General features: G+C 44.4%; 1 long non-coding RNA gene across 1 annotated transcript; it reads right to left on the bottom strand.

The window, feature by feature from the left end:
* Positions 1 to 4090: 4090 nt before the first annotated feature.
* On the bottom strand, positions 4091 to 7277 carry LOC308477029. The gene is made up of 2 exons (XR_013986349.1): positions 6442 to 7277; positions 4091 to 4331 (listed from the first exon to the last, which is right to left on the bottom strand). It is a non-coding gene; the product is annotated as an uncharacterized lncRNA (long non-coding RNA).
* Positions 7278 to 7547: the final 270 nt, after the last annotated feature.

Genomic DNA, 7547 nt, shown 5'->3' with positions numbered 1-7547 from the left:
GAGTTTGAGGAAGCCTGAACTAAATGGTGGGGGGGGGGAGGTATGCAGAGACCCAAGACTGAGTACAGTCATACCTCGGGTTGAAGTAGCTTCGGGTTGAACGTTTTCAGGTTATGCTCCGTGGCGACCCAGAAGTAACGGAACACGTTACTTCCAGGTTTCACCACTCATGCATGCACAGATGCTCAAAATTATGTCACGCGCATGCGCGGAAGTGGCGAATTGCGACCCGAGCACGTGCAGACGTGGATTGCATTCTCTTCAGGATGCGAACGGGGCTCCGGAACAGATCCCGTTCACATCCAGAGGTACCACTGTAATAATACTCTTAAAGGTAAAGGTACCCCTGACCGTTAGCTCCAGTCGCGGATGACTCGGGGGTTGCACCACTCATCTTGCTTTACTGGCCAAGGGAGCCGACGTTTGTCCGCAGACAGCTTCCGGGTCATGTGGCCAGCATGACTAAGCAGCTTCTGGCAAACCAGAGCAGCACACAGAAATGCTGTTTACCTTCCCGCTGGAGTGGTACCTATTTATCTACTTGCACTTTGACGTGCTTTTGAACTGCTAGGTGGGCAGAAGCTGCGACCTAACAACGGCAGCTCACCCCATCACGGGGATTCGAACCGCTGACCTTCTGATTGGCAAGCCCTAGGCTCTGTGGTTCAGACCACAGCGCCACCCGTGTCCCTAATAACATGCTTAAAAGCTAGTAAAATGAAACATTAAAGAGATCCATAATTAATATTGAGAATAATGGGTGTTTCTGTCTCTTTGCAGATAAACCATCCATTAAATGGTTGGGAATTATATACTGATAATGCGTTTTAACCTGTTTAGCATCAAGGTTCAACTAATAGTTCAGTTCATGTCTCATTCTAAGTGCTGTAGTTCATTAAACTATACAAAAAGCATTCTCCACCCATTTATCACCATATAAATGCATTCATGTAATTATTTAATAAAAATTATATACCACTTGACTGTAAAAAAACAACAACCTTCAAAGCAGTTTACAGACATGCTTTGTAGACATTCTTCCTTTAGGCTTTTAGACATGCTTCTGAAGGCAAGTGGAATTCAGAATATTGTGGTGTAGAATTTCTTTTATTCAGCCTGAGGGCACCCATACTATTATACTATGCTATACTGTTATGGATAAAAGTGAAATCTATTATATTGGAAAACAAATGTGAACTTGGGGAAAAAGATAGGAAGTGGAGGAGAAAAACAGCAGGGCAAAATTGAAGAAATGTGTCCTCTTTTTGCTCTTCACCTTCTCCCCTTTATCCACACTTCCTAGTTCTCATCCAACTATGGCAAGAACAAAGAATCTTTTCCCTACCTGTACCCTGAAGCTGTTCAGCTACAACTTCCATCATCTCTAACTACTGGCTCCGCAGACTGCAAACTCCTCATCCCTGTTCTAAAAATATCTACATGCAGAAGCAGCTTTCCACAGCGACATCAAGAACAGCAGACATAAAGTGCATGTGTATCTATCTGCATATTCAAGTTCAGATACTATTATTCTGTGCTGCATGAATTTCAAGGGCATGTGCATTTTTGTAGTGAATATTTTCCATTGAAAGCAATGCAGTATGGTTAGATTGAATCTGTATTTGTGCAGAAGGTCTGCAATGGCTGACGTAGAGATAGGTCCATGCAGCTAAGCATTCTGATCCAAGTATGGAGTTCTGTGCATTGAAGGAAGCTTGCAAGCAAGTATTTCCTGGAACAAGAACTGCAGATAAACCAAGTATGGGTGCAATATATTTCAGTGGAGTGTGCACTCAGGTACAGGAAAATATCTGCAATTTGAACAAAGAACACTTGAGGGCACCCTAGCACTAAAATAATTCATCTTTATGCTACAGTCTGCAGAACTTTTTTTTCTTTTTTTTCTTCAAGGACCATAGGAACCAAAGCACTTTATTTTTTCCAATGGACTTAAAGCAATTACATAGCAGAATAAGCTGTAATTGTTTTCTATTAAAAAAAAATGGAGCATATATCTAAAAGCAGCACAGTGTTCAATGTTAAGGAAGCTATTTTTGTAAGCTTTCTGACCACAGTAGAGAATAATAATGAAAATCTGCATGTGAGTTTAAAAACATTTCCATGATGGAATATACAACTGGATGGAGTATTCTAATTCTTTCCTCCACTAACAGTCACAAATCCACTCTCAAAGTAGAGAAAATGCTCTGACTCTACCTGCTTCAAAATTATGTAAAGAAATTAGAAAATACTATGGGTGCCATCTACTTCTACTTCTGCTTCATTGACTGTGCAAAAGCCTTTGACTGTGTCGACCACAGCAAACTATGGCAAGTTCTTAAAGAAATGGGAGTGCCTGGTCACCTCATCTGTCTCCTGAGAAATCTCTATGTGGGACAAGAAGCTACAGTTAGAACTGGATATGGAACAACTGATTGGTTCAAAATTGGGAAAGGAGTACGACAAGGCTGTATATTGTCTCCCTGCTTATTTAACTTATATGCAGAATTCATCATGTGAAAGGCTGGGCTGGATGAATCCCTAGCCGGAATTAAGATTGCCAGAAGAAATATCAACAACCTCAGATATGCAGATGGCACAACATTGATGGCAGAAAGTGAGGAGGAATTAAAGAACCTTTTAATGAGGGTGAAAGAGGAGAGCACAAAATATGGTTTGAAGCTCAGCATCAAAAAAACAAAGATCATGGCCACTGGTCCCATCACCTCCTGGCAAATAGAAGGGGAAGAAATGGAGGCAGTGAGAGATTTTACTTTCTTGGGCTCCATGATCACTGCAGATGGTGACAGCAGCCACGAAATTAAAAGACGCCTGCTTCTTGGGAGAAAAGCAATGACAAACCTAGACAGCATCTTAAAAAGCAGAGACATCACCTTGCCAATAAAGGTCCGTATAGTTAAAGCTATGGTTTTCCCAGTAGTGATGTATGGAAGTGAGAGCTGGACCATAGTGAGAGCTGATGGACGAAGAATTGATGCTTTTGAATTATGGTGCTGGAGGAGACTCTTGAGAGTCTCATGGACTGCAAGAAGATCAAACCTATCCATTCTTAAGGAAATCAGCCCTGAGTGCTCACTGGAAGGACAGATCCTGAAGCTGAGACTTCAATACTTTGGCCAGCTCATGAGAAGAGAAGACTCCCTGGAAAAGACCCTGATGTTGAGAAAGATGGAGCACACAAGGAGAAGGGGATGACAGAGGACGAAATGGTTGGATAGTGTTCTCGAAGCTACCAGCATGAGTTTGACCAAACTGCGGGAGGCAGTGGAAGACAGGAGTGCCTGGCATGCTCTGCTCCATGGGATCACGAAGAGTCGGACACGACTAAACAACAACAACATGGGTGCCAGCAAAACAAGCTTCAATGAGAATGATCAGCAAATATTCAGTGAATATGCAGGGAGCCCCATCTGACAAATCATTTCAACCCCAGTGTCAAAGGCTGGACCTAGACACATCAAAAAAAGTTTCAGGAAAACGCGTTGTAAACCTCTTTACAATGGGAAATCATGTTGCTGAAAGACTGAATGCTATAGTGCCATCTGGTGTCACAGTGTTATAACGCATTTAAACTGCTTTGCTTTTTTTCTAATGTAACTGAGTCCAAAGTGTCAAGATAAAAACATTAAGCACCTGTACAAGGAAAAGCAGAAGTTGGGGGTAAGCTAATTAGGGGTACAAAAGTAAAACAGACTTGTGGTGGTGACCCCCTCTCTGTCCCCACCATTTCACCTGCACTACCACCTGGCCTGCTACCTCAACTGCACCCTCTCCCACAGCTGCACCTGCACTTCCTCAATGATGCAGCAGTGAGGGTGCAATGTTAGCAGTGAGGGTAAGGGTTCTGTGGTGGCGGTGATGCAGGCAAAGCTGTGGGACAATGCAGCCAGAAGTGGCGCAATGGTAGGGTGGGAGTCAAATTGCTTCAGCTCACCTCATGGAAGTGCTGGCCTTGGAGCTCCACAAGGATGTCTGTATCACCAGCTGAAGAAACATTTAGTAAGGAGGTCAGGGCCATCAAACTTCTCCCCTAACTTTCAAAGTAAACATGCTCAAAAATCATAAACAGTTGTGAAGGTGGAAAGTCAGAATATCTAGTTTATTATATCACACATATACCTGTCTGCAAGCTTGGCAGGTATTCCAGGAATATGCTCTCAGGGAACAAGTTTGTTCCCTTGAGGTCGAAATAGCTGACCTGAAAAAGAGAAGTTTGTTGACAAGGCCTTCAGGGACATGATATCCATGTTCCACTTCCAGAGTGGCAAATTCTTTGCTGTCATGGTGAATGAGGGTCTCAAGAAAGGTGACTGTCAATGAGAAGGGACCAATTCTTTGTTCATTGAAACTTTGTTCATATAAATTCAACATTTTCTCAGAGCACAACAGGAATCTGTTGACATAAGCTATTTTCTACAATAGGTCATGCCATAATAAACCAATCAGCCACTAGGGTGCCAATGAATGCTTTTTTGGTACAGATCAACACAGCTGTTTTGTTGGATTTTTCTCAGTCATGGAATGGAACAATTGGTTCTAAATCTAGGGGGCCTCACCAGCCTGCCCTCTCCCCAGTGCTGCAGTCTCCCCTCTCCCAAAATTGAAAACCCAAGACTTCATGTGAGGGCAGGACAACTTGGGCCTCTAAAACTAGGGGGCCTCGCCAGCCTGCCCGCTCCCCAGAGCCGCAGTCTCCCCTCTCCCAAAATTGAAAACCCAAGACTTCATGTGAGGGCAGGGCAACTCAGGCCCAGCAACTATTAGACTCAGGGCTAGCCAGTGGGGCCCAATTTGAAGCAGTGGGGCACAACTTGATTTATTTATTTTTGTAGGGCCCTAGTTCACAGCCAAAGTCTGCGGGCCACGGGGTCCAATTTGGCCCAATTGCTCCAATTGCCTTAAGGTCAGCCCTGATAAGACTGTGCAGGGGTTGGACTTACAAGCCCTGCACCTTCTAGGTCCCTGGTGTCACCATTCAGAGTACAGACTCAAGAACTTGTTCTGGAAATAAGGGGGGGGGACTTATTGGAAATCAGTTTTGTCACCTCTTCCCCCCAAAACCCTGAGACAATGAGCCCAGCCACCTTTTATTCACAGTCGCATAAACACTACACTACACCATGGCCTTAAACTTGTACGTTCATCTGCTGAAATATACACCCAATATGTAGCAATGGAGATTTATGTTACTGCTTTATGAATGAACACTGTGTTTTATGAATGGACTCTGTATTTTGTGAGTTACCTAAGAGCCACCAATAGGGAGCTCCAGAATCTGACAGCTAACCAATTGGGTACTACCAAACAGCAATACCTATTGCTGAAAGCAGGTAACCAGCAGGGAATGCTTCAGCTCAGCCTTTGCACTGTTGACTGAACACCCCCTGCTGTGCAGATAATGGAGAAAGCTTGTAAATTGTATTCCTTCTGGCATCCTGGCCAACTATATTACGCTGGTGTAAACCCTGGTGCACCAGAAGCACAGAATAGCAGCAAATAAAATCTGCTCATATGTCAGCAACTGATAAGACTTGTCAACCAGTTCTTCCAGAGTCTTCCTAAATTATAAAGCTCCAAAATACAGGCCAAAAGAGAGCAGGTCTGGGAAGAGCAAGGTTTACAATGGGCACCACCAATGAAAAGGCCCTGCTCCGTGTAACTCCTGCCCTGTCATTTGATAGAGTGCCCACTTGCCCTCCTTCTTGACATGGAATGCTCTCTATTGGAGTCTCCAGGTCCAGTACAAAGACCATAAGAAGGGACAGCAGAGACCTTGAAGTTCCCAACAGCTGTTAATCAAGCAAGCAAGCACGCAGGTCACCTTTGTAACAGTCAGGATGCCTATGTCCTGGCCAGGCCTGCATCCAATCTTGTTTTTGTACAATCTTGTTTCTCCTCAGTAACCGAAACTATATTAGCAACATATACTAGCAGAAAAGTTGTTTTCCTTCATTTGCAAGGAATCATACAAAACAAAGTGGCACTAATAAGGAAAAGTTCCAGGGTGGCAACGGAAAGCAAACTAAAAATGCTTTTGCAGTTCATCAAAACTATCCAGCAATATCAAGTTATAGGAAGCCTGGCGCTATTAACAGTAATCCTTCTAGTTGGTTAATTGGTTTGGCAACTTCCATGCACATGATGTGTAATGCTAATTATTTCCCCCAAGAGTTAAATGATAACTAATCAGAAGCAGCTACAGGAGATCTATGAGATTCAGGTGCGGGTCAGACGCCTTGTAAATCCCAGCAGGTATATAAGAGGACAACCTGGCCTGCCCAGGCCTCAGAGGTTTACAAAGTTCAGTTATTGCATAAGTTTTTCAGTGTTAATTTTATGCATTTTTAAAAATCACCATGGTATTTAACAATATCTTATGTCCTTTAAAGGAGAAATTGTGAATTGTAGCATTTTAAATACCCATCATCATCCTTGGCTTCACTCAGTTTTGTTTATAATACTCTTCCATTTTCTTCTGGTTGTGAGGGTGGGGGATGGAGAGGGGCCTCACAAGTGGAGTAGCCTAGGGCCTCTCTTCCTCTAAATCCAGCCCTGTGTGCCAGGGTGGAGATGGGCAGGCTGCCTGACAAAAGAGGGCATTTGAGAGCCATATCGTGACAATGTGGGTATAGCATTGGGTGGCAACTTCCTATGTTTTATAGATGTCACTTGTGTTGATATCTGTTATCTGTCACGAAAGCCCGTTTATTCTTCCACACAGATTACGATTCCTGTCACCTCACCACGGCTCTGAGGTGGAGGTCTGTGGAGAACTTGGGAGACTTCCAGTCAGTGTGGCAGCTAAATCTTTCTTACCTCAGGCGCTTTCTCCTATATCTCTGTCTGGGGCGGGGGGGGGGGGGGGGGAGCTTTTCTGCCAGCCTTTTGAACCGAGTTTAAATTATGAACTACGTTCAACGACATGAATTATATTGGGGCAACGGGACTGTTTTGGCGGGGGAGAGAGCCAAAACGCCCTATGAAGCTGGGGAAGAGTTGTTCATCTGAGGGGAGGATTGTGGGTCTCCGGAAACAGCACTACAGGGAGCAGAAAAGGGATGACATCTTTCGCGGTGCTGCCTCTTCGGCGCCTCCGGAGAGACGCCATTGCTCGGCTGGATCCTGTTTTCTAAGAAGCGCCGCAGCTTTTGTGCGAGCCCGCCTTTCCCCGGTCTGGATTGGAGGAGCGGAGAAACGCCGTTTTCTGGTTGGGCGCTTTAACTTTGATTGGCAAGCGAAGGTAAGCAGCAGATGCCATTTCCTGTTCTGGTAAATAGCTCTGTTTGCCTCTCGTTTCTATGTAGCAGCGATGGCCGAGTGGTTAAGGCGTTGGACTTGAAATCCAATGGGGTCTCCCCGCGCAGGTTCGAACCCTGCTCGCTGCGGAAGTGCGAGGGTTACTTTTTTATTATTTTTTATACCCTATTGCTTGCGTAAGGGAACTCGCAGCATTTACTAGCGGTCGTACCATAAATATAAAATTGAATGAAACATTCGAGTGCATCGTGCCAATTTAAACGTTGCCT

Source organism: Podarcis pityusensis (assembly GCF_964106645.2).
Source record: "Podarcis pityusensis genome assembly, chromosome: 5".
Classification (NCBI taxonomy): Eukaryota; Metazoa; Chordata; class Lepidosauria; order Squamata; family Lacertidae; genus Podarcis; species Podarcis pityusensis.
Note: the sequence above shows the minus strand (reverse complement) of the source record. Positions and strands in the feature narration are given on the sequence as shown.